The 7,506-nt window shown below is 40.4% G+C and overlaps 1 pseudogene; it reads right to left on the reverse strand.

Annotated features, from left to right (window-relative positions):
• Positions 1-5,747: 5,747 nt before the first annotated feature.
• On the reverse strand, positions 5,748-7,176 carry LOC125092281 (elongation factor 1-alpha 1-like; annotated as a pseudogene).
• Between the last annotated feature and the right edge of the window lie 330 nt (positions 7,177-7,506).

Below are 7,506 nucleotides of genomic sequence, written 5' to 3' on the forward strand. Positions count from 1 at the left end.
TGATGCCATTTGGGCTTGGAGTTTTCTTTGTGAGAACATTTTTTCACTAAAATTGCAATTGCTTTAATATATGAAGGATTATTCAGGTTATCTATTTCTTCCTAAGTGAGTCTTGGTGTTCTGCATCTTTCAAATTGTCTATTGTATCCTTGCTGATTTTCTGCCTATATATTCTATCAATTATTAAGAAAAAGATATTGAGACACCTCGGTGGCTCAGTTGGTTATCTGCCTTCAGCTCAGGTCATGATCCCAGGGTCCTGGGATTGAGCCCCATAGTGGGCTCCCTGCTCAGTGCAGAGCCTACATTTCCCTCTCCCTCCACCTGCCACTCCACCTGCTTGTGCATGCTCACTGTCAGATAAATAAATAAAATCTTCAAAAAATAATGAAATAAAATGGGCTTTGTGTTAGATGATTTTGCCCAACTGCAGGCTAATGAAGTGTTCTGATCCTGTTTAAGGCTAGGCTAAGCTATGATGTTTGGTAAGTTAGGTTTATTAAATGTATTTTCAACTTAAAAAATTTCCAACTTCTGATGGGTTTTTTGGGGACATAATCCCATTGTAAGGCAAGGAAAATCTGTATTTTTAATAAATGGTATGGGGACAATTGGACAGTCATATACAACAAAAATGAATCTCTACTTAAATGTCACATCATATTCAAAAATTAATACCAAATGGAGCGTATATCCAAATGTAAAATAGAAAACTATAAAAGTTAAAGAAAAAAACTTAGGAGACCTTGAGTTTGTCCACAGATTCTTCGACATGACACAAAAAGCACAATTTATATAAGAAAAAAATGTTAAGTCAATGTCAATCTTCATCATAATTTAAAACTTTTGCTTTGTGGGGTGCGTGGGTGGCTCAGTCGTTGGATGGCTGCCTTTGGCTCAGGTCATGATCCCAGGGTCCTGGGATCAAGGCCCATATCCAGCTCCCTGCTCAGTGGAGAGCCTGCTTCTCCCTCTCCCGCTCCCCCTGCTTGTGTTCCCTCTCTCTGTGTCTCTCTCTGTCAAATAAATAAATAAACTCTTTAGGGGGAAAAAAAACCTTTTGCTTTGTTAAAGACACTGTCAAAAGAATGAAAAGAAAATCTTCTCTAATGCAATGAGATTTCCTGGACTGGATTCTGGAACATTTAAAGAATATTAGTGGAGGGGCACCTGGCTGGCTCAGTCATTGGAGCGTGTCACTCTTGATCTCAGGGTGGTGAGTTTGAGTTCCATGTTGCATGTAGAGATTCCCTAAAAATAAAATGTTTTAAAAAAAAGAATCTTACTGGAGAAATTAACAAAATCTAAATAAAGTCTGTGGTTTGGTTAGCAGTACTCCAAGCACAGTACCAATGTTAATTTTTTTAGTTATGACAAAGGTACCATGTTTATATTAGATATTAACATTAGGTGAATCTGACTGAAGAGTACATGGGAGGGGCGCCTGGGTGGCTCAGTGGGCTAAGCCGCTGCCTTCGGCTCAGGTCATGATCCCAGGTCCTGGGTTCGAGCCCCACATCGGGCTTTCTGCTCAGCAGGGAGCCTGCTTCCTCCTCTCTCTCTGCCTGCCTCTCTGCCTACTTGTGATCTCTCTGTCAAATAAATAAATAAAATCTTTAAAAAAAAAAAGAGTACATGGGAACTCTTCGTATTATCTTTGCAACTGTTTTGTAAAACTAAAATCATTTCAAAATATAAATGTTTATTAAACAAAAAATATAGCCAAACTTAATAATAAAAAAACAGCTGCTCTGCTTGAAGTCAGAGAGGAGAGTCTCCCAGAAAATCATCATCTCTGTCCGTGCCTTGCTGATCTCTTAGACAGCCTCTGGGGATCCTCTGTAGAACTCTCGGATTCCTTGGAGTATGATTCCTAAACCACAGAACTAATCACTAATAAGACTAAAGGACAGAAATAGAAGCCTAGCTCAGGCCTGAATAATTGAAGACCTATTAGTTTATCTTTAAGGCCTCTCTCTCTATCATAGAAGATAATTAATTTGAACTGATACAATCTCCTCTTTACAAGGTCAAACATATTGCAGCCTAATATTCTGAACTTAGAGCTGCAAAGCACTTGATTTTTTGTTTAAGGCATCTTAAAAGTGCCCAAGATAAGGTGGCTGGCTTAGGATTATACAAGAGTAGGAAAAATTAGGCTGCGATTTTGAGGATGCGTGTGTGTATTATAAAATCCCACCTCATGTTTGAATTTTCATGAGGGCTCTTCAATGTCCTTAAAATGATTAAATACTAACTTTAAAAAAAAAGATGGCTACAAAGAGAATATATTTGAAAATCATATATCTGACAAAGGGCTTCCATCCAGAATATATAAAGAACTCTCCAAACTCAATAATAAGAAAAAAACACAACCCAGTTTACAAATTGGCAAAAAGTCATGGTCACTAAATCAAAGAGGGTATATAGATGGGAAATTAGCCCATGAAAAGATGCACCATATTATTGGCCATTTGGGAAATGTAAATTATAACCACAAGAGATACCAATACGTACCTGTTAAATGACAAAAAGATAAAGTACTGACAATACTAAGTACTGATAAGGATGTGGAACAACTGGATCTCTCATATGTTATTGGCACAAATACAAAATTGTATAGCCACTCTTAGAAAATGGTTTGGCAGGTTCCCATAAAGTTAAATATACACGTACCATATGACCTAGAAGTTCAGTTCAGAGATGGAGAGCTGGAAAGATGTTGCCTATCCCATCAAAGGAAAAACTGGACGAATTACAAATTAATGAGTTTTCGTGGACTCATCAAAGAACTGAGGTCATAGAGTAAATGTCTTCCCAAAATCTGGAGGGAGCTAGGTGCCTGCAGGAAGACAGGACTGGAGCATTTGCTTACCAGGGGCAGAAGCCATTATGAAAATTAAACAAAAAACTGTGATGAATTTCTGGGGACCTAGCCTGGGAACTCAAAGCTCTCAAGGGACTCAGCCATGTCGGGTTCCCACTCTCTTGCAGGCTTTTCCTCCAGGAATACCACTATGCTCAAACAGAGAATCCAGAAAGGTTTCCCGTGGTGCTAGCAAGAATAGAACAGCCATGGCCCAAATCCTCCCAGACCCATTTTCCTGATCTCCCTTACAGAATGAAAACGCTTAATCTGCAGGCACTGGTAAAATTGCACTACAACTAGGGGAAGGCAATGGAGGTCATCAAGGAAACTTGGCCCAGACCTACTTTCCTATCTTCCCTAAGTAACAAAAACTTCCATCTTCAGGAGCTGGGGCATCAAAGTGGGAGGTGGGTATACTCATGCTGCTGGGAGAAGTGAACAGGGGAAACAAACTCTACCCACAGAGGAAGGGACAGGAATATTGTGAAGGCACTCCCCCAAGACACACGCCCACAGTGCTTGCCTAAGAATAAGGCTTAATTGGGACACCAGAGAAGACTTCCTCTCTTATTCCCATTTCCATTAGAAGCTTTAACATATTAACCACAATTATTTTAAATTCTTTGATACTTTCATCATCTGTGTCATATCCAAGTTTGGCTTTGCCTTTAGACTGTGTGTTTCCTACCTTTTTGTATGCAAAAGAATTTTATGTTGAAAATCTGACATGTTGTATAGGACAGTTAGATACTAAAGTAAATATTGTGTATGTTAGGAGAAGAGCATACAGTTACTCCTCATAGGATTTTAGTAGGGGTATTTCTGCTAGGACAGTACTAACTTAGTAAGGAGTTGTACTAAGTTTATTGTTACCCTCAGTGCACCAAGAGCCTTCAAGTCCTTCCACTCGTGCCTTGTTTTGATCTCCGCACTTGGATTTGGGTCTTCCCATTGTGTTGTTCCCTAGAAAAGGTTTTTCTGTTAGAGCTTTCTTAGCTGTATTTCATGCTTATTTTTTCTCTGAGGCTTGTTGGTGGGTGGGAAGTGAGGGAGTAGGTTTCCTGAGATTCTTACTAAGTCTCAGTATTAGGCAGGCACTGTGGACTTCGGTCTCAGGGTTATGTGGCCTTCACAAGAGTTTCTGCCACTCTGCCAGATGGAGTGCTGAGCCTAGCAGTTATTACTCCTGGGATAGAGATTACTCCTCACTCCCCACTCCCACTCCTAGCTTTCCCTTCTCCCAGCTGCAGTAGGTTTCCACCTCTGCACTTAGGTTCCAGCTTTGATGTCCTTCTGCACACAGATGAAGGCTTTTGCTACCTAGGAGAGATAGCGAGAATGGGTAGGCAAGAGTTTCAACGGCTGTTTCCATATTTTTCTCCCAACTGAAGCGGGTTTTTACCAGTGATCTTAGGCAACATATTTTGATAGTTTTCAGCATACAGATTAAAGCTTTTGTTTTGTGTGGGAGATTGACGAGATTGGCTTGTATACTTTCAGCAGTGCCTCCTGTCCCATTTCCTCAGTCTTCTCAGGATTCTCCTCAACATCCCTGCCAGCGCCTGGTGGTATTCTAGAGGAAAAGGGTGCAAGCAGGTGTGAAACTTCCAGGTCTGCAACCCCTAGGACCCTTCACACTCTCACACCAGTACACACTCAGCCTTTAGCAATTTGTTAAGGATTTTCTTACTGGTTTATATGACATTTGAAGGCATCTGTCCCAGATAATCAAATGTCTACGTGCTATGTCTTCCCATAGCTGCCTTTTTAGATTTTAAGTTAGTTGTTTCCCCCAGAAAACTCATTTCTATGGTGGTTTCAAGAAAAGTATTTAAGTTGCAGTTTGTACAGCTTTTTTCTTGTGAGGATGGAAGTGATGCTCTTTCCAACTCTGTATATCCCTACACAGAAACCAGCCATCCTTTTGTTTTCATGCAACCTGTATCATTACATTTATAAATTGTTAGGTCATGGTTTTTCATTTTGATAGTCTTTGTCCTTTAATTGATGTAGTTAGGCCATTTAAATTTCATGGATTATTGATGTTTGGATTTAGACCTACCATGTTATTGTTTTCTGTTTTTTCCTTCTGTTTTTCATTCCTGTTTCACCTTTACTGCCTTGTTTTGGGTTATTTAAAACTTTTCAGTATTCCATTTCAATATATCTGTTGTAAGTTTGACTATATCTTTGTATACGGTTTTATAGTAGGAATTACGAAGTACATATTTAACTGTTCATATTCCACTTAGAATCAATATTTTCTCATTTCAGTTCAAATGAAGAAACAGTGCCACCTTATAGGCCTTTATACCATTTCCTCCTTAGGCTATAGTTGTCTGATTGGTTACATTTACATATGTTGAAAACTACAGACAATGTTAAAATTTTTTTCTCATTAAACTTTTGTTTTAGGGGCGCCTGGGTGGCTCAGTGGGTTAAGCCGCTGCCTTCGGCTCAGGTCATGATCTCGGAGTCCTGGGATCGAGCCCCGCATCGGGCTCTCTGCTCTCTCGGGGAGCCTGCTTCCTCCTCTTTCTCTGCCTGCCTCTCTGCCTGCTTGTGATCTCGCTGTCAAAAAAAAAAAAAAAAAAAAAAATCTTTAAAAAAAAAAATAAAAAATCTTTAAAACTTTTGTTTTAATGGGTCTCAAAATTCTGTGACAGATTTTTGGTCAAGCTGTCTCCATTAAAAAGTACTGAGTTTAAAAACTAGTGACTTAAATGCCATACACACAAACACACAAAAAAAAACCCAGATGGTCTACAAAACATTCTCCTTTCCTTCTGAATATTTCACAATGCATTGTTATCATTAACCAGTCTTACTATTAAACTAAAGTGGCCAGTTAACACAAAAGGTTCTAATACCATTCTTCCACCACCGATTAAGACTGGGGTGGCAGGTATTGGGGATAATATTCATTTAGGCTTCTGAGCTTTCTGGGCAGACTTGGTCACCTTGCCATCTCCAACTGCCTTCTTGTCCACTGCTTTGATGACACCTATAGCAACCATTAGTCTCATGTCATGAATGGCAAAATGATCCAGAGGAGGATAGTCAGAGAAGCTCTCAACACACATAGGCTTGCCAAGAACATATCAATGATGACAAGATCACTAGATTTGAAGAACTTGGGACCATCTTCCAGCTTTTTTCCAGAATGATGATCTATCTTCTCCTTCAGTTCAGCAAACTTGCAAGAAATGTGAGTTGTGTGACAGTCCAGCACAGGTGCATATCCAGCACTGATTCAGCCAGGATGATTCAGGATAATCACCTGAGCCATAAAGCCAGCTGCTTCCAATGGTGGGTCATTTTTGCTGTCACCAACCACATTGCCTCAATGAACATTGTTGACAGATACATTCATGACATTGAAGTCCACATTGTTCCCAGCAAGAGCCTCACTCAAAGCTTCGTGGTGCATCTCAACAGACTTTGCTTCAGTTGTAACATTGACTGGAGCAAAGGTGACCACCATGCCAGGTTTAAGAACACCAGTCTCCACTCCGCCCACAGGAACAGCACCAATACCACCAATTTTGCAGACGTCCTCGAGAAGCAGACACAAGGGCTTGTCAGTTGGACAAGTTGGTGGTAGAATACAATCCAGAGCCTCAAGCAGTGTGGTTCTACTTATATTCCCATTTTTACAGGTGACTTTCCATCCCTTAAACCAAGGCATGTTAGCACTGGGCTCCAGCATGTTGTCACCATTCCAACCAGAAATTGGCACAAATGCTACTGTGTTGGGGTTGTAGCCAACTTTCTTAATGTAGGTGGTGACTTGCTTAATGATTTCCTCATATCTCTTCTAGCTCTAAGGTGGCTCAGTGGAATACCTTTTGTTAATACCAATAATGAGTTGTTTCACACCCAGTGTGTAAGCCAAAAGGGCATGCTCACGAGTCTGCTCACTCTTGGAGATGCCTGCTTCAAATTCACCAACACCAGCAGCACAATCAGGACAGCACAGTCAGCCTGAGATATGCCTGTGATCTTGTTTTTTATAAAGTCTCTGTGTCCTGAGGCATCAATGATAGTCACATAATACTTGCTGGTTTCGAATTTCCACCAGTAGATCTCAATGGTGATATCATGTTCATGTTCAACTCCCAGTTTATCAAAGACCCAGGCTTACTTGAAGGAGCCCTTTCCATCTCAGCAGCCTTCTTCTCCAATTTTTTGATAGTTCTTTTGTTGATCCCACCACATCTGTAGATCAGATGGCCATTTGTGGTAGACTTGCCCGAATCTATGTGTCCAACAACAATGAAGTTGATACAAGTCTTTTCCTTTCCCATTTTGGTTTAGATTTAGTAAGGGCTTTCATGAAAACTGTGTTTTGGTAGCAAACCCATTGTGCAAAAAAAGCCAAACAATGTTATAAATTTTACTTTTAAGTCTCAAACATACTTTAAAGAACCGAGGAGAGGACACCTGGGTGGCTCAGTTTGTTAAGCCTCCGCTTTCGGCTCAAGTGATGATCCCAGTGTCCTAGGATCGAGTCCTACATTGGGTTCCCTGCTCAGCCAGGAGTTTGCTTCTCCCTCTGCTCCTCCCTCCACTTGTGCTCTCGCTCTCTCTCTCAAAAATAAATACTTTATTTTTTTTAAAAGAACCAAAGAGGAAAA

Source organism: Lutra lutra, chromosome X (genome assembly GCF_902655055.1).
Source record: "Lutra lutra chromosome X, mLutLut1.2, whole genome shotgun sequence".
Taxonomy (NCBI): Eukaryota; Metazoa; Chordata; class Mammalia; order Carnivora; family Mustelidae; genus Lutra; species Lutra lutra.